General features: G+C 46.2%; 1 protein-coding gene and 1 long non-coding RNA gene across 2 annotated transcripts in view; both read left to right on the top strand.

Annotated features, from left to right (window-relative positions):
- HS6ST2 (heparan sulfate 6-O-sulfotransferase 2) overlaps positions 1–22,097 on the top strand; it is a 130,594-nt gene that overhangs the window by 2,351 nt on the left and 106,146 nt on the right. The gene's annotated exons all lie outside the window — the stretch shown is intronic.
- The window catches only part of LOC136791841 (uncharacterized), a 31,180-nt gene continuing 27,440 nt past the window's right edge, over positions 18,358–22,097 (top strand). The window contains exon 1 of the long non-coding RNA XR_010834693.1: positions 18,358–18,439. This is a non-coding gene — a long non-coding RNA (uncharacterized lncRNA). The remainder of the gene's footprint in view (positions 18,440–22,097) is intronic.

Raw genomic sequence — 22,097 nt, 5'->3', positions numbered from 1 at the left:
TGTTCTCCCAAATAATGTTTTGACAAGCGATTATTTGGACTGCAACTTCTAGACGTTTAAAAATACAGCAGGAGACGTTCTGAAACGAACAATAGTCCCTTCAAGTCTTCCTACACATTGTAACGTCTCGTGCTTAATTTTATTTTGCATTCTCGATTTAGTAACATTCGGTTGACAACTAGTTAAGTAGCACCTATTCCTAGTGCCAGTAACAGACGGTCATCTAAGCACTTTCTGGGCAGATAATGACTTCTTTCAGAGTAGTGGTAGGTGTGGGATGAGGGTGTCTGGGCAGAGGAGCCGTGCTGGCTGGCTGGGGCTCTGAGCAGGGCCAGCCTGGCTGTTCCTGTGCTGTGGTCACTGGGGGAAGCCTGAACGGTACTGGCAGGGAGGGAAGGGAAAAATCCCTCTCTGCTTGAGTCCTGAGTGAAGGGCGCAGCTTGGAGGAGGAAGGAGGGCTGCAAGGCCTGGCTGGGGTCCATCGTCAGGGCAGGGAACGGGGTTCAGTCAGGAGCAGAGGACCACAGCTTCCTCACGTGAAGCTTGGCTAGGCAAGGATGGGAATTCCTGTTTATGGTCAAGGTGATTAAAAAATGCGTACCTGCTCTAAGGGTGGTTTGAATGACTTGGTAGCTTTATAACGCAGTCTGTAGTTACCACATTTGGGCTGCCTAGCCTTGTTTGGGAGTAGCCAAGTGAGAGGTGGTTGTTCCAGCAAACTTCTTAGCTTGCATCTATGCGTGATTACTTTGCGTGGAGGTTTGTGATGAGGAGCATGGGGAGTCTACTTGTCTTGAGGCTGGTTGGATTGGTGATTAGCAGGACCATTCCCGAGGAGCCTCTGCATTTGTTTAAAAGTTGAGCCTTTGTTTAGGAAGTCCAGAAGATGCCCAGTCTGGGATCTCTGTGGCTCAGCACCAGGTACCTGAGCATCACCACGATATGATGTGATGGGATCAGCCTTGGGGCTGTGCCTGTGAGGAATCTGGTTGCCTGGAGCATTCCTTCTTCAGCCTCTGCTCTTCTCTCATCAGTAGTCTGCGTGTGTTTTCTTTAGGAACTGCAGGGTTGAAGGGCACGTTGCTGCTCTGGGGTAGAAGTGCTCAGGGTGGCTGTTTGTGATAGTTTTTTATTTTGGATTTAACACAATGGTACTTTCCTGTCTCTAAGCATGTAGATTCCCCAAATTTGCTTTTCTTTTTAGTGGTGCCTGCGCTGCTTAATATGAAGTAAGTAGATAAACAGAGCTCCCTTTTTTTCCTTCAGGCCCTTCCTTGCCATAGAGGAACATAAGTCTGTGTGTGTGGGGAAAGGGATTTTTTTTTTTTTCCTCCCCTATCCCATCAGGGTGCGTATTCTGTCGGCCTCCTTCCTGCTTGTCGCCTGTTCCATCAGTGCTGAAGGCTGTTCACCTCTTCCTCATCCTCCTGGCTGCCTCTCCCTGCAGCTGGCTTTGCCTTCAGCTGATGGGGATGGGAACGGAGCAGCAGCACCGCAGCCTCCGGAAATCTTGGGAGAGGGAAGGGGGAAGGTACAGGCGGGGCTGATGCTTTGGGCTCTCTGGATTTGCTGCCTGGGAGGTTGGTGGAGTGGGCTGATGGTGGTGGCAGAAAGGAGTGGGTTGTCTCAGCCGCTTGGCATCAGTGGTGAGAAAGGAGAAATGTGCCTTTTCCTAGTCAGGAGTGACTGACTTGGGTCACTTGATTGATTGTGGAAGCCTCAAAGCTTTTGGCACGCCAGACTGAAGCAGCATCCAAAGTAACTGTGCGTGAGAGCATCACACAACAGATTTCACTCAGCTCTGGCTAATTATTATGGGAGGTATCTACCAAACTTGTCTATAGCAATAAATCCAATGGCACCATTGTAAGAAACAAAAGGGCTTGGGGTTAGGCTGGCAAATGTAATGAGACATAGGAGCAAATACTGATACCTGCACGCTTAAGTGGTGTCATGGCTTCGTACCCTCATCGGGTGAGAGATGTGGCTGCGGGCGAAGGTCAGGCTAACGCAGTGTCCCTCCTGGCTGGTGTTGAAGGGAAGAGATTCTCTCTGTTGGGAGGAGAGCAAGCCTGGAGCCAGGAAGTCTGCGACTGGAAGAAAAGTTACGTTGCTGGTAGAAGCCTGTTGGACCAGGAGCAGGGATGCAAGTTACTGGTTTTTGGGAAGCCTGATGCTGGCACCGTGTCGTTGTGATGTGTGGCAAAAGCCCCTGGCAGCGTGTGGATGTTCTTGCCTTGTCCCTTGATGTTAGTTAAACTCTTCCAAATTACGTCTTATGAAAATCTAAAGAAAAGATGCATTAAAACGTTTTCCAGCACACTGGAAGCATTTACTGTGTTCGGCTCCTTTGGCTGAGCAGATTAATCCCTGCGTTCTTGGAAATGTGGAGGGATTTGCATTTGCAAATCTGAGGTCCTTTGCCATGCGTGTGGCTCCTTGCGAGCCGGCCCTCTGGCAGAGCCCCTGGAAGGAGGTGGCTTGGCTGCAGCGAGCGTTACCATCAGCAGCGGCAGTGCTGGTGGCGTCTCCGCTCCTCCCGGAGCAGGGTGGGCCCTGTGCTTGGGTTTTCCCAGCAGGCCGCTTCTGCCTGGAGGGGGGGAAGTCGTGTAGCAGAAATTGTTTTGGGGGTTTTGCAACCTAGGGAGAGGCTCGCTCAACAGCGGCTGCTGGACAGCCGTGCGAGGGACTGAGCTCCAACAGCTCACCTGCGCTGGTAGCTAACCCGAGTGGGATTTGGGAAATAGTTAAGCCTTGCAAATTAGCACGATATCTTCTCATCCTACAAGGGGTTCAGTGAAGTCCCAAGGTGCTCCGAGGCATGGGGCCGATGCTAATGACCAGCTTCCTTCCAGCTTTGGCAGGAGGTGGACAATTTAAAACCTCTGGATGCTGATGGAGCAGAAACTCTTTCCAAGGATGCGCCTTCCAGCCAGAGAGCAGTAAAACCCCTGCTTGCTGGTGCTTGGTCTGTGCCAGGGCTGGCTTCTCACCGCTGCTTTTCTTGTGGGGCCAGCTGAGCTTTCCTCCTGCCCGGTGGCACTCCTCCGTCTGGTTGTGTGTGAATGAGACGATTTGGTGGTTATCGCTTATCCACAGAATTGGCAGTTGAAAGGCTGGACATAAAAAAAAAAAAAAAAAAGGAGAAGGGCTGGAAGCGAGGTGTGAGGGTCCCGCAGAAAACAGCATGCAGGGGAGCACGCCTGCCCTTGAAACGCTCCTGGGTGAGGCTCCCAGGAAACCTCTGCAGCAGCTGTGACACCGCAGAAATAACCACGCGGTCGCGGCGGTGCTGCGAGGCCTGGGTGATGCCACGCCGCTTGGTTTATCGGCGGGGATCCTGAATGACCTGGCTTCTTTCGGTTCGGAGCCGCGAGATGAGATGCGGGTGGCGCAGCGGGCATCGCCTGGTGAGCTGCTAACGTGCTGCTGTGGCTGGTGGTTCCCCTTCTGTCACCTGGTTTCGTGGTGTTGGCATCAGCAGCCTGGCCAAAAAGGGGCCTGGAGGGAAGGGCAGGAGATTGCTTCCACAAATAAGTCATTCCTTAGCCTAATCCTGTTGCAGGGCCCTGTCTTGAAGGTCCTGATTGTGAACTTAAACTCACGTTTTTTAAGTTTGGACGGCAGGGCCTAGCTCTCCAAATTGATACTGCTGGTTTTGCAGATAGCGTTGGACTTCTTAAAGGCCACCTTAAAAGGATTAAAAAAAAATCATTTTCCCTATTAGGTCTCTTCATTTCTGCTGTAAATCTTTATTAAAGTGCAAATTGACTTTTTGTTATTTAAAAGTATGTTTCCTACTGTCTTTTATTTTAACTTCGGAAAACGTGTGTGTGGGTGGGTGGAGAGTTGATGTTATTTAACGCACAAATAAATGCCAGTGATTGCAGCAGAGCAAGAGGCGAGGCAGAGATGCTCTTCCCTGCATTGTTTGTTCCGTTTGTTATCCAGGTCAGTCCTCCCTAAAGAGCAGAGTGGGAATGTGAACACCATGGCGCGGTGCTGTTGTACTAAGACACACAAGCGCTCCTCGTTGAAAAGGTGCCTTTCTGCTAATTTTTCTGGGAATTTATAAATATTAAAAGGAAACTATAAATACACGCTTCAACTGTATTAAAATAGACACAGATTGTGCCACGTGATTCCTCTTCATAACTTGATAACCTTTAATAAAGGTTATCAAAGGCACTTTGAAGTCGAGCATCACCAATAGGTTATTTATTTTTATTAAAAGACAGATTTTTTAAGTTTAACGAGTTGAACATTGGTTCTGAGGTATATTAACTGATATTAATTTGTCCCTCATTTATTTAATCTGAATTGTCAGGAATCATGTTCTCTACTGATGTAAATGTCGGCAAAAAGGACTTATTAGTAGACTTGATTGCTTTTTAAATTTAACTAGCAGAGATGCACTGGCATGCCTAAGAGAATTGGTCTGTTTCTTGTGAACAGTTCAGTGCCTAATGAATCACTTCAATGTACTTTTCTGAAGGAAAGCAGAGCAATTTAAATGTGCAATGCATTGATTTACCTCAAATGGATTAGGCCTCTGTGTGCAATCCTTTGCATTAATTTACTTTCTCCACAACCATAATAATAAAGGTAGCGTTTCTGTACAGTATCAGCCCAAATTAGCTTGCGTAGCTTGCTAGAAAGCAAAATAATAATACGTAGTTGAATACCGAATGCAGGAAAGGGTCTTTGTGAGATCGCGTGGGTATTCGGCAGTGCCGGCCCAGCGCTGGGGTGGCTGCGTGCGTGCCCCCTGCAAGCGCCGATCGAGCGTGGTGATGAGAGAGGTGTTTCCAAGGCACTGATGATTTTCTGACCTTCTTATAGGGGAAAAAATAGCAGTAATTTGGTGCGATTTTATTTTATTTTTTGTGTGTGTGTGGCCAGGTCTGTGGGTTTGTTGTTCTTTTTTTTTTTTTTTCGGTTTTGTTTTAAATAACTGTGGAAGCGGTACAAGAAGCTGGGACTCCACCAGGTCTGAGTGCGCTTTCTTGCCGTAGTCACTTCTCTGCCCCCTTCCCCCTCCCTGCGGCATCAGGTCTGTGCGGGCGACAGCCTTGGGCTGGCTCTGTCCTCCCTGAGCAGCCAGGGCGCTGGGTGCAGACCCCCGGGCGGCTCCTCATTTCCACACCTAGCCGCAGAAATGGCGGCCGCTTTGTCTGCGCTGCGGGGACCGCTGGGGCCGAGGAGCCCTCCCGGCTCAGCCTTTTTTGCAACTGCCCGTGCACGCTCCCTGCGTTGCTGGAGAGGATTTCATTTCCTCCCGCTCCTCCTCGCGGGGCTGCCGCCTGCTCCCTCCCTTCTTCGCTCCCTGGCTGCGTCCGCGAAGCTGGCGAGGACGGAGGTGCGGGATGGCGCTCGGACGAGTGGGCTTCGGTGTGGAGGGTCGCCAGCAAGTCCCGCGCCGCTCCTGCCCTCTTCCTCCTCCTCCTCCTCGACCTGCCAGCGAGCGTGGTTTGCTGTTCGTGATTGATTTGCTGATGCCGGCCATTGTACAGCGTGTTCTGGGATTAATAGGGTAGCACCGAATTATTCAGGCATTATTGAAATGAATCACAGTTGTGATGAGTAATAAGTAGCAGACTTTTGTATTTATGAATAATTAACACGGTAAAGTTTTTCTTAAACAGCCATGAAGAAATGATTTAATTTCTACTGTGAGCACTCTGTAAAATTAATGAAAGATAATTGCATTTGCTAATGTGAGACTAAGAAGCCAAAGCAGTGTATGTATATTTTTGCATTTAAGTTCATACTGCAGATGTAAACAGTAAAAGTATAATTTTTTCGCACTGGGTAGGACCTGTGTTTAACATCCAGTGTATGGTTTTTGTTTGTTTCAAAATAAAAAGTCAGTTGGTAAACACTTAACTCGCTTGCTGTTTCCATACACTTACCTGTCTCTGGGTGGGTAGCGTATATAAGCGCGTAACAAGATGGTGTTTTTGAATGAGTGATGATTAGGATTAGCTTTTTCTTCTTCCCTGACTCCAGCCTTCTTCCTCAGCCATTCATGCTTTTAAAGACAGAATCCATTTAAGATATTGCTTGTATACAGCTTTGAGTGAAATCTCCATTTTTTTCAAGACTAAATAAATCATTAGTGTTTAGAGGACCTATAAGTCGTAAGATCCATTAGGGGTGAGACTCATCACATTGCTTCTTGGTTCTCAGCTGCTTGTGCAACTGTGGAGGAGCCAAACTTTGATGTCATATAGCTAAACATATGCAGCTATGAGAGAGAGAATCTTGCAGCATTAAACGATTTTGCGCATTTCCATAAAAGCATGAAGATAGCAATGCCTTTCATGAGATCCTTGTAGCAAATGCTCCTAATTTTCCATAATCAAAAGGGCTGTGAAGTTTTGATGTTCTTAGAGGTCCAAGTAGCTGGAAGATCAGTTCTTCCTTTATTCCATTTTGTGCCGGATAAATTAAAACAGTGCTGCTCCTAGCAGTGGGAATCTGCTCTTTGGAACTGCAATTTGAACTGTGGGATCCTTCAGCAAACACCCAAATCAAGTGAGTAAAGCACTCTTTGGGACTATTTTCTCCAAGCTTCCTTGTCTTCAGAGTAAAGCAGCCGTTTTAACCCTCTGCTAAGGAAAGCAAAGTTTCTCTGGTTAAATGCAGAGAAGTTGCTTCTGAGAGTTCCTTTTTCAGGTTAACTGAGGGGAGAGAATCCTTAAGCAGGTCTAGGTGAGGTTAATCTAATCTGTGTGATACCTAAAACCCCTCTGCTTAAGAAACTAAGACTTAGGTGGAAGTGCTTAAAACATTGCCTTCTGTTTGCTTCCTCACGCTCTCTGTTTGCCCGTGGGAAAGCTACTCCCTGGAGCAATCCTCAGCTAATCTGGGGCTGTTTTTTCCTTTCTTGTGGGTTCAGAGAAAGTTATTGGGCATGTGTTTGTGTCCCACTTGAGCAAAAATTACCAGGGGATACGTCTCTAACTTCCTTCGGCAAGCAGTTAGCTCATTCTGAGGTGGAAGATGCTGCGGGGCTGCTGCTGAGGACATCAGTGGGGCCGGCTGTGGGTGGAGGCGTCCGTCTGTGCAGCGCTCCCAAAAAGCGGCAGGCGTCGTTCCTCCTTCAGCCGGTGTCGCCAGCTGCGGGTGGGGAGGAAGATGGCTGCGTGGCTTCTGCGCTTCACCGAGCCGTTTGTTTTTCTGTGGGGGTGTTGGATCTCATCAGTGTAGTGGTAGCGCGGAGAAGTAAGACAAAAGTGCTCAAGGAAATGTCAGACGCAACAGGATGCGTCTGCCTGATGGTAGCTGAGTGACTTGCAAAAACATAAATGGCATAAATTAGGCTTTAACTCTGTCAGTTCTAGTATGCTGCAAGTCAGTTGCCGGTACAACAAGAAGTATTTGTTTGCATGGCCTACCCATTACATTTTCTGTTTTCCTAGTCACGCATCTTTAGCTGAAACTTCACTAGTTTTTTGAATTTTGGTGACTTCAAATAACTTTCGGTCGATAAAATGTGGGGTATAGTTTTGGCTTTCAAATAAAAGTGACTTAAAGGGCAGTTGTTTGGCTTTTTGGAGGAAGGTACTGCTGGGGTCTCTGTACTTGGCTCTGGTCTGCGTGGGAGAAAAGCGGAGGATAAACAAGTGAGTGGGATGGAAGAAGCCAGGACTGTACAGCTGGCTCTGTTCCTGAGCTGGGGTGAGTCCTGCCTCCATCACCAGACATGTCCTCCTCCTCTCAGCCTCTGGCTTGTCAGCTTAATTCAGCTCTTTGCATCAGGATTTCTGTGTGTATGTAGCATGAAGGATCTTTGGTTTCCTGGCCTGGTTTCCCTCCAACGAAAGAAAGAGGAAAGCTTGCTGACCACGTAGCAGCTGGCACGTGGTCACGCCAGAACTCTTGCATCTTCTGTAATTTTTCATCCATGTTCATGGATGAAGCAGTTTCAGACTTTGCTCTTTGGAAAGAACAACTTGGAAAAATCAGAATCCCAGTAGGCTTGCCCTAAAGTATGGCCCTAAGCATGTCCTAAAGGTGTGTCTGTGAGGCCAGTGCTCTGGCTTGTAGAAGAGCATAGTGAGAAGAGCTAGGAGGTGTTCCTAAATAGGAGACACTGGGTATGTAACACCAGATGTCCTGACCAAAGCCATCAGGACTGCAGCATTGGTGCTCTGCTTTAAGCTTGTATTGTCTGCTCACAACGTGTTGCTGTTTTGGCCGCAGCCCCTCAGAGCAGATATCTCATTTTCTTTTCTCTTGAACAGTGTTCATTTGCAAATATATCCTATAGAGCCATTTAAACTGGTCCTGCTTCTGGAACAGATGACAGACCCTAGGTGAGTCCATCTTCCCGAGTATAACCTGCATTTTGCAAAGTATAGTTATAAATGCCTTTTTTCCTTATCCTCATTTCCAGAGGAGAGGAAAGGCAGAGAGAACAAATGAAAAGAGTAGCTGCACCTGCAGCTGCTTCTCCTGAGAAGTTGGCCTGCTTTCCGTTCTGCTAGTCGCATTTTGGATGTCAGCAGTGTTGTGGGCTGGAATATGATCACTCTCAGAATTTTATGGATAGAGGCAACTTCCTTCCTGCTTTAGATTTATGGGGTAGTGCTGAGATTCGGCTAGTAATACCTGCTGGATTTTGGAGGCTGCAGCTAGTTAGCAGTGACGTAGGACAGCTGAAGAACAGGGCTATGACTAGGGATGAATTTAAACTGGGGAGTAGTTCTGCAGGCTGTCTTACTACCCAGTGTTTTCCAAGACATTCAACGTGCTACCACATGCAAGAAGGAATAGCAGTTTTTCTAGAAGTACAGTCATCAGAAAATGTTGTACAGCAAATGGTTGAGCGCTCTTCTGTTTGGATTACTGAGCTCCTTTGTAACTTGCAAGGACAAAAGAGTGTGAATAACTACCCTTGTTTGTGAGCTTGGCTTACCGTGTTTGTTGGACCTGAGGTTTAATACAGTACAGCTTTTGGAAAAAATCACCCTCAGTCTTTTTTATTTATTTGTTTATTGGGACGTTTAACTCATGCACATAACTGAGAATAGTGCTGATATTTCTGGAGAAGGATTTTGGAAGGAGGTTGCGCATCAGTAGGTTTAAGATGCCCACAAACCATATCTTGTCAAGCCTGAACACTATGGTGCGAACAAAAGTGCTTAAATATATTGCTTAAGCATATACTTAGCTTAAATGTATTGCTAAAGGCTCTGCAGAATAGGGGTCAGTATAATGGCATGAGCACCTCTTGCTGCCATGGGGTGCTGAAGTTTTCTGCAGAGTTAGGATTTCCCTGTGTTGTGGATGTCTTTGTTCTGGTTCTCCTTTGAGATGCTAGCTTTCCCTGCTGCAATTCTCCTCTTCCTATAACTTCAGCTATGTGCTTACCAAGAGGAGCAGTGTGTGTAGGGTCTGGAGACTTGCTGAGACAAGTGAAAACTGAGGTTCCCTGTTAAAAGGCCCAAAGACGTAGAGAGCAGCTTGGGTAAGCTGATGCATCCACGTGATGATGTCTGTCCTGACTAGCATGTCAAGTTTGGGCTGGGGACCTGGAAATCCAGAAGCAGCAGCTGTTCCAGGCTCTGTGTAACATCCAAGCCTCTGCAGGCAGAGGCTGCAGTAACAGATGCCTTTCCTGGGTGGGCTTGATTTGGATTTTCAGGAGGATGTGAGTTTTAGATGACTTTCGACTTCTATGATTCATCCATTCTGTGATTCTGTGAGTTTCCACCAGCACGTGGGAGAGCAGATCCAAAAGGCCAGCTCCATCTGAGCTGAATCCAGACCTCGTGTCAGCCAGTCCCTTCTATAAAATCAGCGTATCAGGCACCGCAGAGGTAAAAAGATAGAAAGGGCTTGAGAATAGCTGAGCTCATGGAGAGATAAAAATTTCTCAGAGCCTGGATTATGGAAGGATCCGGTTATTTGTAAAATATATAAGCAGATTCTGTGCCTCGGCCACAGCGGCTCAGCAGCGGTTCTGGAGGATTTGAAGGCAGCGCCTGCTCGGCCCTTCCTGCCGCTGCTGCCCCAGGCAGGGCTGCAGTCTGGGCATCGAGGTTTCAGGCTGACAACAGCTTCTGTATTAAATGCTGCGCATTAACCGTACTTTGGAAACTGCCACTGTATTCTTTTTTAAGGAATCTAAGGTTCTCTTGTTTCTTGTCTGAAGGTTTATATTTGCTTTTTCTGTCATGTTATGTTATTTTCCTGGAAATAGCAGGACAGTTTTGCTTCTGCTTTTCCCATCTGTCACCTGAAGTCATGGTTTCCGTAGGGTGAATTGATTCCTGCAATAAACCTGTGTATTCAGGCAAGAGTTATGGGTGTGAGGTACAGTATCATCCTTCACTTTTTCCCTTACAGTAAAAATATTTAATGTCCTATATAAAGTTACATCAAGATAAGTGAAATTCAGATCTCTTTACTCCTGTGATTAAAAGATCTTTTTAAGGATATTTATATATCTTTTGATACATGATAGAATTCCAGTACTTGTACTCATTGCTTATAATGGAAGTCAGGTTGATTAAACCTGGGATCTGACATCTTGTGACAATTGATGCTCCAGCTGAAATCTGATCGTCAGAAGGAACTAAAGCAGTCTGGAACAAGGAGCTCTGCGAGCAGCAAGCATTACAAAGCTGCTTTCCTGTAAATTTTACCTCCATAGGTTCAGCTTACTTAGATCGTGTTTTCTTATCGAGGGCAGCTTTGGGGTGGGCACCTCATCTCAGTGCGGACCTTGCTGAGGCACGTCTCACTACGCGTGTCTGTAGGGACAGAGAGGGCACGCTGGATAGCGAGCAGTGCAGAGACGTCCCCTGGTGCTAGGAGCCCAGGCTTTGGGCCAGCATGTCTCCGGGCTTTCACCAGTGCATGAGGTGGTCCGTTTGTATCTTCGTGCATGACATCTCGTGCGGCAGGTTGTTAAAAACAGACTTTGTGTTTCATCAGGTGCTTTTTGTAGTTGTTCCTTGTTCCTAGCAAGCCCTGTGGCATTAGGATCAAGTAAGCGGTGTCCCTCCGAACACAGGGCAGGTAGAAGTCATTGCTCTCACGAGCACTTGCAGATGGCTTGCCTAACTAGGACCACATCTTTTACAGCGCAGCTAATTGTTTCAGTTTTGGCAGGGGACTGGCTTAATTTACTGTGGAAAAGGGAAGTGGGCATCTGGGATGTGATAGAAAGGCAGCAATTGCAGTTCCGGGCTGCTAGGAGCCATTGCCTTTTGGTGTTTGTGGGAGTTTGCTTTGGTCTGTGTCGTGGGACTTGAGAGATGCACTTTCTTTTTGGAAGCAGATCCTGGCAGGATTATAGATGCTGAATGGCGTGTCGTGGTCCAAGGGCATGACCTGTGCTAGGGCCAGTGGTTCTGAACGGCGCTGTGCGCTGGCTGGTGGGAGTGAGTTTGCAGTGTTTGTAGAAGGGGGAACAGAACAAAGGCTGCTTAGCTCACGTGGACAACATCCTTTTACTTTACAAGTTGTTTTTCATCTTTGAGTAGCTGAGATGAAACATTCCTTTCTGCTAAGAACAAAAGCAAAAGCCTTTGCTTAATGCAGGTACCAGGGCTGGGCTGGGCTGCAGCCACTTATTGCATCTCTTGGCTTTGATCCTTGGCTGCGGCGTAGGAGTGCACAACGCAGCTCAGGAAGGTGTGGTGGTGGTTTCAAGTGCTTGGCCTGGGCTGACGCCTTGGGTCACCTACAGCAGCCACGTCCCCTGTTGAGCACATCTTTCCCACCATGCGTGCCCCACAGGCAGGGAGATGGAAGGAAAAATCGCTGGAATGAAAGTTAAAAGGCTCTCTATTCTTTTCCTTTTTTTTTTTTTTGAAGGTTGGGATTCTCTTACTGGTGTTTATTTTCAGCACAGTTTTTCTGTTAAACAAGTGCAGCCTGTTTGCAAGCTCCACTGCTCTTTGGGCTGGGAGCAGGGTGAGTACCTGCCTCATAGAGATTTTGTGGTAAATTTTGTTGCTGCTGTACTTGAATGCTAACCGGAGGGATTTTTTCCCCTTCTCTCTGTAAACAAAGTGTGTTTTTTTTTTTTTCCCTAATGGAAAATTTCAGCTTGTCCTCCACTTAACCACAGTTCAGGCTTTTCCTGGAAAACTGAATGAATCAGTAACACTTCCCTCCTTTGCTGCTTATGTGCTTAGCTGATTGTATTGTCTGCGGGTCTGATTGCATACAGCCCTTCTTCTGTCCCTGCCAAAGTGGCATTGTTCTCTTGACAAGAAAGGATAGCCAGGATCACTCACGTTTGGCACGGCACCTTCTCCAAACCTTCCACGGTCGTGCCTCTCCCTCCACGGCTATATTCCCCTAAAACTTTAGAGCTGGGAAATCACAGAGTTAGGAGGAGGACGAAGCTGAGCAAGGGCTCTGGGTGCTGGGGGATTACTCTCTCCCATCCTGGGAGCACGGCTGAGGGGTAGGTGGATCTCCAGATGGGTGCAGGTCTGGCCGTGCTGCAGCACTTGTGGTGTGCATCTGCCCCGATCTGCCCGCACCTCTTCCAGTGTCCTGCCGAATGTACGAGGGTGATCGGTGCCACGGGCTTGCTGCGACCAATGGTACCTGGGGTTGAGGCTTTCTGCGTTTCTCAGAGCCTAGGGCTTCCCCTCGGTGCCTGGCTGTGCTGCGAGGGACAGCCTTGTGCATCCCTTCTTTACAGAGTGCCAGAAAAGGCAACAAACTCTGTACAGTGAGTGCAGTGTCATAACACGGGGCGAGGGCGTTTGGCTTAAAGGAAGGGCAGGGATGAAAATCCAATGGCATCTTCATATTTCCCATTTGGTGACAGGCAGCATTCATCCACAGCAGTCAGACAGCAAGTGAGCCAAGCAGCATCAAGAGACTACCAGTCACTCCCCTGTGTGGTTCCCAGCGCTGTGCTAGAGGTTTGTTCTTGATCATTTCACCTTTTGTGTAGACTTGATGGCCTCTGGATTGATGTCTTGAAGCATGAGTTTAAAAATCAAATAGCAAATGACTAAATGGATAGACACTAGACATTATATTACAGAAGTCACCGTGGTTAAGTGGAGTACCTCTGGAATCTTGTTTTTATCAAGACGTTTATGTTCCCCTCTAATTTTTGTGGAGAGTCATTTAGATGTTTTCCAGATTAGGCCATAATGGAACTGTTAGCTATAAATGTTCAGAGGAATCTATTACACATGGTGATTTAGTGGTTAGTCACAATTACTTGGGAGCTACAGTGTAAAATTGAACACCAACCTCCAAAACCACGTGTTGTGAAAGCCGGTCATCCTTCCTGCGAGATGCTCCTCCAGCGTCCCAGCGGAGCTAAAGACCATTTGCCATTCAGCATTTTGTACAGCATGATACGAAAGCAATTTGGAGGGGACAGGGGGATGCTGGAGAAATGACTGTCAAAAACAAACCAGCCGGCAGTTTTTCCAGTTTAGCCTTTTTCTTTCTGCTTAATTAAAATCCAGAAGATAGCTAGGTGATGGCCTGCAATGGGAAAGACCTTGATTTGGCTTAAAAAAAAAAATGAAGCAGAGTAAGGAGCAACTTTTGTATACAAGAGAAGTAACATCAGACATTTTCATTCAGCGTAACTATATATAGGCACCTGCTTTAACCACAGCCTGCAAGCGAAAGTTGTTGCCTCAGTTTAGCTTTCAAAATGCCACATTTTCCCCCAGATTACTGCCTGCTTGTTGCAGTTGGCTTCCCAGGCCTATGTCGGACCCAGCAAGAACTGTGAGCAGAAATGTGTGGAAGCTTGGGCTGAGTCTGCTCTGTCCTTGTCCTGGCGTGGAAGTTTTCTCTGAACGGAGTGACCTGCTCCTTGCTGGAGCCGAGGCTTTGTGACCTTGCTCTCAGTCTGCGAGTTAAAAGTGAGTTCGTCTGCAGACTTCTGTAGCACGCTCTGTCACATGGTTTAAACCCCGCGTGAAGGCTGTCGAAATGAAATACCTAAACCTGAGATTTAGGGGATGAGCAAGTAAATCCCATCCAACTTGTGTGTCTTAGAGTCTCTGAACAAAATTTGGATTAACGGACAAGCTCATGCAGTTAGGCATCCCAAAGCTCATCAGTCAACTTCATTTTCATGGCACATATGTTTCTGCAGCAATTGGTGCTAGAGATGCCTGCGGGATACCTGAACATGTTTTGCCGTAAATATTTTAATAGCAATGATTTAATATGCTTTAAAAAAGAACTTCAGTTGGGATTGTTAAGACCTGGCCTTGGTCTGGAATTCCTCCTCGATATCTGGAGGAGGTATTGAAGTTCTGGGTTTGTGCAGACTTGAAAGGGTCAGTGCCCTGATCAATAGCTGAATTTACCGGTAAAGCTTTGTAAAACATCTGGGATTTCTTAGCTAATTGAGATCAGATCCCGCTTCTTCTTACCAGCTGCCTAGAAATCTGAAGAGTTGAAAAACAAAACTGCGTAACACACATTGTCCAACTCTTTCATTTTCTTTGGTTTAGAAAGTTACTTTGAGGGCTCCTTTCATTCGTGAGCACAAGGTAAGTTCTTAGAAGGAGGTAACATTAGAGGCCCTTGCTTTTGCGTTGAAATTTAAGTTTTCTGGGAGCTGTAGCATGGCAACAAGGTTGCCAGGAATCTGAACCACCTGGGGAAGGAGTTTGTGCATTCAGCGGCGCATCCTTGGCTTGCTCCTGGAGATGTCTGAGTACACTGACAAGGTCTAAGGGGATGCTATGACTTGCCCACGCTGGAAACAAATCCTGCAGCTCTGCTGTGGATCTGGCACTGATCTGAAAAGCCTCATTGCCTCCAGCCTGAGCAGAGCAGGTCTTCACCTGTCTGTTTGCTTTCCTGTTTTGTTTGTGAGCCTGGTGCTGGCTGGGGTAGGAGCGGGAGAGGAAGCGACAGGCTGCCTGTCCTCTGTGCTCTGGGGAACTGTAGGGTTTCATCCTGGCTGACCTCTGGCACTGTTCTCCGGTGGCAGCACAGCAGAAATATACTCTCCCCGTCACATACGTGATGCTTTCATGGCCAGCTCGCGCCTCCCAGAGACAAAGGTGCTCGTCCTGCAGTGCGGGAGCGAGAAGTCCGGCTCCCTGGAGAGGCGGCCTCCCAGGGAAGGAGAGAATTTGTGCCCCACGCCGGCTTCATCTTGAAGAGCAGGATCCAGCTAGCTTTAACGATAAGAGCTGAGTTTTTGCAACGTCAGCTGTTTTCCACGCAGTTAATGCTGGGACCACAAAACTCGTGAGAGCAGTGTGATGGGATGAGAGGTTAAAAGCCAGAGTAATACATTACAGAGTGCTCCAGTCTTAGAAAGAAGTGTTGCTGCATCCTCCTTAAACCCTCGTAGTTAGTAATTCCTGCTTTGTGCTGGCTCTGCAGAGTGCTGTGCCGGGACAGCAAGGCTCCATACGGAACCTGGCTTGGGTCAGTTAAACAAGCACACAGGTTTTCACATTCTTCATTTTTAGAACTGGATTCCCATGTCTTGCTTTAAATGTTATCATTAGCAATTTGCCGGGTTTCATTTTGGTGATGGGAGACTGTTTTGTGATCTCCGAAGCATTGTGTAATGCAGCAGTGGAGTGGCAGTACATAAATGCTTTCTAAGTGTGTTTTTAAAACTTTTCATTTAAACTAATTCCTTTTGACAACTTAACTGAACATATGTACCATTGCTAACATTTTCTTAAAATCAAATCTGGTACCTACAGTTCTTTTATTGTTGCTTTTAAAGGACCAATTTCTTATTTTTTTTTTCCCAGTAGACTCTGTTTATTCTGCTCTCATGACATTTTTCCAGTTTAATTGCTTTATAGTATTGCATTGCATTCTGCTTTCACTTTTTAACAGGCAGTTGTATCATGTCCATGGTGGAAGAGAGGGGATTTCACTGTGGATTTGGAGGCAGAGATTCGGACCATTGAGGCTTTTATTTCACGAGGAAAGTGGTTGGGAAGGGATTGCCTTGGCTGGAGGGGGACTGGTGCCCTCGTCTGTGCCCCTGGGCTTTGCATGGCAAGTTAACCTGGCACTAGCACTGCAGCAACGTGGATATAAGCAAGACTGATTTCAAGGTTAGAAATTCCTTATTTGCAATGGATAGGGATGCACTTCCTGTCCTTACTCCCCACGCATGAAAGGTTACATACAGCTTCCCTAGCGATGTTGAAGTTTTCTTTTCACTGGTTGTACTGGGAAACTTGTGAAACCGAACAGAATCGTTGCTCGTGCTTTTGCCAAGATCTTATCCTGGATCCTGTTTAAAACACCCATTTTTGTTAGTAGATGAACACTGAAGCTCTGCCGAGTTACAGTTTATAAATAGCTCTTGATATAGGAGTCCAGCCTATATAAATGCTGTAATGTCTTGTCTGTGATGGTTCCTGCACTTAGTATTTTAGGGTTCTTAGGGTATGGCACAGACTACTATTGATTGCTTCTTATAGGTGCCTGTAGTTAACGCACAACAGGAAAGTACAACTTGTATTGTGGGCACTTAAAAATATCTCAGAGTTTCCGAGGAACCTGGGAGGGCACAGTCGGGGACCCTCAGCATGGGGCTGCATCCTCAGGTTGTCCCAGTGCTTGGCACAGGGAGGGCACAGCCAAAACCGGGAGCCTTGCAAGCAGCAGGCGAGCGCAGGCACTGCCCCAGCCCTGAGAGCTCCCTGCATGGGTAAGACATGAAAGAAAGCAAAGCAGGTTGCACTTCTGCATAATAACTCAGTCTCATCCTGACTCCTGCTCAGGCATTGTCACTTTAAGGTCACGTTGCTGGAAATGTGCTGCACTGTACGTATGCATCTTTCCTTTACTCTTTTGAAATGCGTGCTGCACAGTCCTGGAATTCAACTTAATCAGAGGCAGGAATGTTTATACCAAGATTGGCTGATGTATTTATTTTACTAGGATTAATTTATAAACTCTGTCTCTACCCAGAGAAGTTTGATTAGCATTATAAGTCCAACGTGCAGTGGATGTTGAAGAAACTTTATCAAAATGAAACAAAACAAAAAGACGACTTAGCAAAAACAGAAAACACTGGGAAATTCGAGCGAGAATTCTGGTCTAAATTGCAAGACTGGCTGTGGTCTGGGATGGTATGAAGTTTTGTAAGGTCATTGCCCCTGGGGGTGTTGGGGGAGATGAACCTAGCCTATTTGCTCATTTTCTACTTATTTTGTTATTTATACTGGTATTCAAATCATTCTTGGCAGCATCTGCACTTCTTAATGGTTTACAGGTGGTAGCAATAACAGTACTCTAAAAAAAATACGCACACGCAAAACCCACATAAATTTAGTTGCTGAGCTGCAAGGTATTTCGTTCCCTAATATGACCTGTGGAAATAATAATGAAAATCCCCCTGAGTAGCCGTGACTGCAGGTTTTCATCTGTGACGCAGAAGATCTTCAGCAAACATTAGGACCTGACTGCTGGAACAGTACCCATGTGAACATGCGTCTGTCCTGGAAGGTAGTTCTTCATCTCAGCCTTGATCAAGCTCCCAGTGGCTATTCTGCAAACGTTAGCAGAGTTGCTGTTCGCAGTATTTGCTTCGAAAAAGTTCTGAGTGCTGTTTTTTTTCATCCAGAGGAAGATGCATGGCCTAGGGGAGAAAGGGAGCTCTTTTCCTGAAGGCTGGTGCCCAGTATTGATAAAATTTGTTATTGAAATTGATTGTGACTGCAGGCCTGCTCGAAGTCAGGGATGTTTTTATAGAATAAGAAATGTGTTTTTCTTATATGTTACTACTGGAAGAGCATTGCTTGTTGCAGCTGTCTGTAGGATTTCAGAGTAATTGTGGAAGGTACTGGCTTGATTTCTTTTTGTTTGCTTTCCCAGCTGTTCCCCACTACATGCTAAATGGGTTCCGTAACCTAAGGGAACACAGCAATGGATGAAAGAAAGTGGCTAGAGGGAGAGAGGAAGAACCGAGGGAATGTTTCAGGGTGCACCTGAAGGGAATGATATCGCTGAGTGGTGAGGTGGCAGGTGGCCATCTGCTCACTACCTGGTCCTCTCTGGTTGACCTTAGGTTAGTTCTCCATGGCTTTCTCCTAGAGCCTGTTAGAGCTGTTGGAGAGGGAAGAAATCCTCCGTGAACCGATTCACGGGTGCTTGCTCTTTTATATCAGACTTTGTCTGTCTCTCGTAGTAGGTTGCTAAAGCTAGTCTTGCATCTCCTGTCCTCATCCCAGAGCAAATGCTAATAGACCCAGCGTCTCTGTGCTGCTGACACAGGCAGAGGGTCCTTGAAAGCAGGCAGTGACAATGCAGAGCTGGCATTTTCCACTAGGTCTGCTAATTAATTAAGGTCACATGTTCTAGCTATTAGTTTGGCCATCGCTTTTCTCCATTAGGCAGGCAGTGAAATGACCGGGCAGGAGCAGGAGCATTCTCCCCTCAGCGGAGCACCACCAAAAGACCTGGGCGATGGTTGTGGGGTGCTGTTGAGCCACAGGTAGGTCAGCCTGTCGATGCAGCAGTATTGTTTGCTGCTACAGATAGAAGAATTTATTCTATGTGGCAGTATATGGTGAGAAAATCTGAGTGCTAGAATGTTTTCCTGATTTTTCGAAGGGTCCGCTGTGGTGAAGGCATGCTAGGGAGTGTGGCGTTACTAGCTAAACTTGCTAGGCACCTGCTGGGAAGTAGGCTTCAGTACTTTTACATAAGCAATTGTTGCCCAGCTTTTTTTCTTTTTAAACATAACAACAACAACAAAAAAACAGGCTAATTTTAATCAGGACTTATTGTTGAAATCTGGAGGACGTTCCAGCACCGAGTACGTCACCTCCGTGATTGTCTAGACAGGTTACCCGTGTCCCTGTTAAGCAACCTCATTATTTATTTATAGTTATTTATTATAATAAATGTGATTGCCTGCAGTAAGACACTTAACTCCGCCGAGTCATATTTCAGATCACACAGCTGTGTTGTTTGAATTTTCAGAATACGTAAAACATTTGCAGCTGCGTTTAAATGCAGCCTCTCTGACTCCGCTGTCTCCAGTAGGTGCTGCTCCCGGGAGAGTTGCAAGGGGGGGAGAAGCTCAATTCCTGTGCCCTCAGGGAGGGGGACGAGGAGGTGTCCTTCAAGCTAGCACACTGCCTGACCTTGCGTGATGTCCTTGTGGGGCGAGGAGCCGGTAGAGACGGCTGTCATTGCTGACTGCAGCAGAGCTTAGGATGCTACCCCAGGTGCTGTGTTTAAACACTTTAAAAACATCCCATCTGTACACAAAACCTGAGGTTTTATGGATTTAGTATATTGCCACGGGGATCGTGTTCTCTGTTTACTACAGGCCTATGGACCTTGGTAGAGTTACTTAGGATTTGCCCCTGTCAGTAGCTATGATGAAAATGTGGTGTTTGCGCTTCTCTGGTGGTTTGTTATCCTGAAGGAGCTTACCTGCATCCCAGCAGCTCTGATATACTGGGGGAAACCAGAAGCTTGCGTGCATCTGACTTCTGTCCAAGTGGGCCGGCTTCCGTTTTTGGCCACTTACACAAAACCCAGCGTCCTTTGGGTGAGGAGGAAAGATTGACAGTGAAGCAAGATACGTGTGTGTGTCCTTTTGAAAAAAATGCAGGGCATTTGAGTCCTGTTTCTCTCAACGTAAGAGAGAACCAAATGGGGGAGCAGTTTCCTTGCTTCGCTTTTAATAACTGGTGTTCAACCTAGGAATGATCCTTGACTTTCTTCCCCCAGTGTCTCAAGTCTTCAGCTTCTGGGCCTGCTCTTGCTGCTCTTCTGCTTGTTCGGCCTCTTTCAGAAGCTTTGCAAAGCTGTGAAGCTCCTCTGTGTGTATTCGACTCAATTTTGGACACGTGCTGCTTGCGTGTGCCTGTCCTCTGTGTAGAAGATGCTGTGAGTTCAGCTCCTTGGCTCTAGGGACAAATAATCCTCTTTATTTATCCTCAGTGAAGTGTAACCGTCATACCCATCTGTTCAGTGAGGTGTAACCCAAACCATATGCAGAAGACAACCTTGTATGCTGCCAAGGAGTGGTGGAAAGCTTACCAAGGGTATATTTTGTATGTGTTCTGAGTGACTGGATTGCGTACAGTAATCGCTTTTGCTCAGTTTTGGTTAGGTTCCTCTGATGGCAACATATGGCCAAAATGGTTGAGCTTGGCTAGACGGATGTTTTCTTTTCTATGGATCTTAATTTTATTAAAGTGTGAAAAATTGGTAAGCTTGGCATTTTATGAAATTACTTGAGGGAACTGAAGTTAGTTGTTCCCTGTAGCATTTGATAAAATACACAAAGGCCAGAAGGAATGAATGATTCACTTCTCAACTGTCAGCTGTGGTGGAGAAATGAGGTGAAGCTGGATTCGTGATTTGAAAATCTGTTCATCAGCACTGGAACTTGTCAAAACATAATTTCATCTTGTTAATTTTAGTGAGTTATTGAGTCAAAAGTAAATCAAAGATTTGTAGAAGGAGAGCAAAACAGTGTTTTACAGTGAATGCTTTTTTTAAGCTTGGATTTTTTTTCTTTTCAGGGAAGATTTCATAAAACTTCCTACTGTTAAAAAGTTAACATCTTGCTCCAATAATACCTACCCAATTACAGAATTTGAGGTTTAATCATGCACCATCAAATTCTATTTTCAAATTTAGAGTTAAAACAGTCTTTCAGGCTTAAGTTAACCTGCTCGCTTTCATTTCATTGCACACGAAGTGGCAGATATAATTATTATGCGTGCTATATTTCTCTCATTAACATTAATAGGTTAGTATTACAGCTTCTGCCAGACCACAAATAATTAAGGGGGTGCTTTAAGTATGACTTTAAAAAAAAAAAATATTGTGAACAGTGAGTTAATGAATGTCTTGCAGCAGAGACCAGGTAAATGACCGAACAAGTCCAGATCAGCTGAAAGTCAAACATAAAACCTGTTCGAGCTTGTTAGCTAATCTCATCCATAAAACTAACTGCCTATTCTTCATGGATGTTAACCCAGTTATACTAATATTTTAAGTGTTTAAAGAAAAAAAGAAAAACTACAAAAGTGGAAAACTTGAATCTGAAAAGGGAATAATAAATGAGCCTTTCTGCTGTAATTATGCAGACTGATTAAACAGGCTGTGGGCTGATTCAGACACTACTGTTCAGTCTACAACTTGCTGTGTTTAATCACAGCTATTGAATGGGATTGACTGGTCGCATCCTAAGTAAGCTGCCAGGGCAGGGGCTTCCAGATTTCTAGCAGTGCTTGGATGTGACAGGTGGACTTGTGACAGAGGAAGAAATAGGCTGGCTTTTGGAGGGAAGTACTTGGTAGAAGGAGCGCTTACAAGCCCTCTTGTAGTGTCATTGACTTAGGTGGGTTCACGTCTAGTAATATGTGCAGGAATGCAGGGTTTTAAGTTTGCAAATTACTCTAGGATCCATGGATGAAAAAGGCTCGATGGCTATGAGTTGCTCAAATGTACTTCTGGAGGCCTAATGATGCAGCGAAACTTTGGTTTGGGTTGTTCTTGGGCAGCACAAGGTGTCTTCCCACCTTTTCTAGCAACGGTCTGCAGTGGAAAATGTGTAATAGTCCAGCTTCATGTTTTAAAAAAAGAAGTGTGATGTGTAAAAGTAGCGCTCGTATCTAAAATTTGTATGTCAGGGTCCCTCTACCTTCTGAATTCTCTGAAGTGGTTTTTGCAGCCTTTTTTTTTTTTTTTTAATATATATAGTGTTAAAATTAGTGCAGTCTTGGGATCCATCTGTTCTTGATCTGGCTTTTGGAAGCACGTGCCATGGAGAAATACCCTGTTGTGCTCTAAGGTGCGGGACAGTCCCAGTTCCAAAGAGACTGCAGTCAGCACAGGAGAACCATGTCTGGTTGCCTCTCTGGGCAGAGACCTGAAGAAAGTGAAGGATCTTGTAGACACCTCAAAGCATTGTATTTTATTTATTTTTTTAAGTGTTTCCATCTGAGGAGGGGAGCTGCTTTCCTGATGCTTTGCTTCAACTTTGCTGAGGGGCTTGCTATGGGAGAAAGCCCAGAGGCTGGTTGCTTTGCTTGGCTCACGGGTGGCATGGGCTGCTCGGAGGTGGGAGTCAGATCTTCCTTGCAGGACTGGAAGGTGGTGGTCAGGGTGGGAAGGGCCCCGAA

Source organism: Anser cygnoides, chromosome 13, assembly GCF_040182565.1.
Source record: "Anser cygnoides isolate HZ-2024a breed goose chromosome 13, Taihu_goose_T2T_genome, whole genome shotgun sequence".
Lineage (NCBI taxonomy): Eukaryota > Metazoa > Chordata > Aves > Anseriformes > Anatidae > Anser > Anser cygnoides.
The sequence above is the reverse complement of the archived record's forward strand: the minus strand, read 5'-3'. Positions and strand labels throughout refer to the sequence as shown.